The sequence below is a fragment of the Anomaloglossus baeobatrachus genome, chromosome 2, assembly GCF_048569485.1.
Source record: "Anomaloglossus baeobatrachus isolate aAnoBae1 chromosome 2, aAnoBae1.hap1, whole genome shotgun sequence".
In the NCBI taxonomy this organism is placed as follows: Eukaryota; Metazoa; Chordata; class Amphibia; order Anura; family Aromobatidae; genus Anomaloglossus; species Anomaloglossus baeobatrachus.
In genome coordinates this window covers 790794432-790798323 of record NC_134354.1, presented here as the reverse complement: position 1 = coordinate 790798323, position 3892 = coordinate 790794432, and positions in this window count along the sequence as shown.

Sequence of the window (3892 nt, the reverse complement as noted above, 5' to 3'; positions counted from 1 at the left end):
CACCAGGAGCCTAGTACTAGTGGTAAGTCTGGCAATTAACCGCTTAGGAACTGCTAAAGCAGGACAACTGGTTTTCCTATTAAAAGTCCTAAATAAACAGTAGGCTTAAAGGACTGATGTATTCACTGAAGATGTTTGCTTACTTCAAACGTTAGAGATAGGCTATTGCTAAAAAGTACTTACTCTCTGTAGTTCAATTCTGAGTGTTTAATAGTGCAAATAAAAATTATTAGGTTTCATAATCAACTGTTTTAATATTTTTATTTGTGTAAAACAATTAGATTTGCAAAAAGACAAAGTTTTGCTTGTGTACAACTTGATTAAAAAATCTGATTTAAATCAAATGATTTAAATCAAAAAAATCTGATTTAAATCAAAAAAATCAGATTTTTTTGATTTTTTTAAAAAAATCAAGATTTTTATCCACCCTGCCTCCAGAGCTGCAGTCACTATTCTGCTGTTACATTGTGTCTTATCCTCCAGTCACCTCCAGAGCTTCAGTCACTATTCTGCTGTTACATCCTGTCTTATCCTCCAGTCACCTCCAGAGCTGCAGTCACTATTCTGCTGTTACATCCTGTCTTATCCTCCAGTCACCTCCAGAGCTGCAGTCACTATTCTTCTGTTACATGTCTTGTCCTCCAGTCACCTCCAGATCTGCAGTCACTATTCTGCTGTTGCATTGTGTCTTATCGTCCAGTCACCTCCAGAGCTGCAGTCACTATTCTGCTGTTACATTGTGTCTTATCCTCCAGTCACCTCCAGAGCTGCAGTCACTATTCTGCTGTTACATCATGACTTATCCTCCACTCACCTCCAGAGCTGCAGCCACTATTCTGCTGTTACATTGTGTCTTATCCTCCAGTCACCTCCAGAGCTGTAGTCACTATTCTGCTGTTACATCCTGTCTTATCCTCCAGTCACCTCCAGAGCTGCAGTCACTATTCTGCTGTTACATCCTGTCTTATCCTCCAGTCACCTCCAGAGCTGCAGTCACTATTCTTCTGTTACATGTCTTGTCCTCCAGTCACCTCCAGAGCTGCAGTCAGTATTCTGCTGTTACATTATGTCTTGTCCTCCAGTCACTTCCAGAGCTGCATTGCTAAGGCCTTGTGCGCACGCTGCGTTTTTTGAGTGCAGTTGTGGTCGTCATAAAGATGCAGTGTGCGCACAAGGCCTATGTTTCCAGTCTGTGCACTGAGCCTGTTCTGCCCCGCTGCATTGTGGGAGCTGTGGTTCAGTCTTTTGTATTAGGGCAGTGCATTCTGGGACTCATAGAACATGCTTATACGTGGTGCAGCACGCAGCAGAATTGTGAATGCAGCTCTGGATATGAGGAGGATCACTGATGTAACGCTATGATCACGCTAGTGTAGCGGATCACATTCTTCAGATAACAGGCAGAGGAATGGATCCTAGTGCTGTATTTGTGACTGTACATCCACCCTAGGAAATGCTGGGACTTGTAGTTCCACAGCCCCTGTGCTCGCAGGTAGTGGGCTGCATGCCTGAGGTGTAAGGTGAGAGGGTCACAGATGGTAATCTACCTCTGAATGTGTCCAAACATCTCCCGTCTGACCCCGGGCGGTTTCCTGCCCCCTGTCTGGAGCACAGAGCCCCCTCTGTCCTCTGCGGCCTCCAGGAAAAGGCGAAATACAGCCCACCATATCCCGCCTGAGCCCCCCACTGTCCCACCTGCACGCTCCGCGCACTCCAGGAATATGTTCACTTGTGTACCCCTCGCTGTGCGCCAGGTCTACAGAGCCCCCCCAATCCAACAACAAAATGAGGGTCACCTAATCATGAAAACCCATCACACGTAGAGGACTGAGCCCCCGTTATCTTACACGGCACAAATCTGTCCTGGGTCTGAACCGCTAAACAACAAGCGGCTGTTTGGACATTTCGGGGGGTCATGGTGTTCTTTGGGGGCAGCGTGATGTCCGCATTGTGCATCACTGCACTATGGACCTGATCCACGACCAACGCCAAGAATGGACCCAGTGTGATAGTACATGATTAGCGACTTTCCCCCATCACAGAGAATAGGCCCCCGGTCACAACACCCCCGCAGCAGACCCCCCCCCCGCAGCAGACCCCCCCGCAGCAGACCCCCCACAGCATCCCCCCCGCAGCAGACCCCCCGCAGCAGACCCCATGATGAGACTCCTGGATGGCCGGTGTGAGTGGTTGTTTCATCAGTATTTTGCACCTCTGCTGCCTTTGTCTTTATCACAGCGCTGCTGCGTGCTGAGCACTTTACTATTGTGTTATGTCCTTTTCTTTGAGTTGCCTTTGACTCATGTAACATACAGTTAGGTCCAGAAATCTTTGGCCAGTGACACAATTTTGGCGAGTTGGGCTCTGCATGCCACCACATTGGATTTGAAATGAAACCTCTACAACAGAATTCAAGTGCAGATTGTAACGTTTAATTTGAAGGTTTGAACAAAAATATCTGATAGAAATTGTAGGAATTGTCACATTTCTTTACAAACACTCCACATTTTAGGAGGTCAAAAGTAATTGGACAAATAAACCAAACCCAAACAAAATATTTTTATTTTCAATATTTTGTTGCGAATCCTTTGGAGGCAATCACTGCCTTAAGTCTGGAACCCATGGACATCACCAAACGCTGGGTTTCCTCCTTCTTAATGCTTTGCCAGGCCTTTACAGCCGCAGCCTTCAGGTCTTGCTTGTTTGTGGGTCTTTCCGTCTTAAGTCTGGATTTGAGCAAGTGAAATGCATGCTCAATTGGGTTAAGATCTGGTGATTGACTTGGCCATTGCAGAATGTTCCACTTTTTTGCACTCATGAACTCCTGGGTAGCTTTGGCTGTATGCTTGGGGTCATTGTCCATCTATACTATGAAGCGCCGTCCGATCAACTTTGCGGCATTTGGCTGAATCTGGGCTGAAAGTATATCCCGGTACACTTCAGAATTCATCCGGCTACTCTTGTCTGCTGTTATGTCATCAATAAACACAAGTGACCCAGTGCCATTGAAAGCCATGCATGCCCATGCCATCACGTTGCCTCCACCATGTTTTACAGAGGATGTGGTGTGCCTTGGATCATGTGCCGTTCCCTTTCTTCTCCACACTTTTTTCTTCCCATCATTCTGGTACAGGTTGATCTTTGTCTCATCTGTCCATAGAATACTTTTCCAGAACTGAGCTGGCTTCATGAGGTGTTTTTCAGCAAATGTAACTCTGGCCTGTCTATTTTTGGAATTGATGAATGGTTTGCATCTAGATGTGAACCCTTTGTATTTACTTTCATGGAGTCTTCTCTTTACTGGTGACTTAGAGACAGATACACCTACTTCACTGAGAGTGTTCTGGACTTCAGTTGATGTTGTGAACGGGTTCTTCTTCACCAAAGAAAGTATGCGGCGATCATCCACCACTGTTGTCATCCGTGGACGCCCAGGCCTTTTTGAGTTCCCAAGTTCACCAGTCAATTCCTTTTTTCTCAGAATGTACCTGACTGTTGATTTTGCTACTCCAAGCATGTCTGCTATCTCTCTGATGGATTTTTTCTTTTTTTTCAGCCTCAGGATGTTCTGCTTCACCTCAATTGAGAGTTCCTTAGACCGCATGTTGTCTGGTCACAGCAACAGCTTCCAAATGCAAAACCACACACCTGTAATCAACCCCAGACCTTTTAACTACTTCATTGATTACAGGTTAACGAGGGAGACGCCTTCAGAGTTAATTGCAGCCCTTAGAGTCCCTTGTCCAATTACTTTTGGTCCCTTGAAAAAGAGGAGGCTATGCATTACAGAGCTATGATTCCTAAACCCTTTCTCCGATTTGGATGTGAAAACTCTCATATTGCAGCTGGGAGTGTGCACTTTCAGCCCATATTATATATAGAATTGTATTTC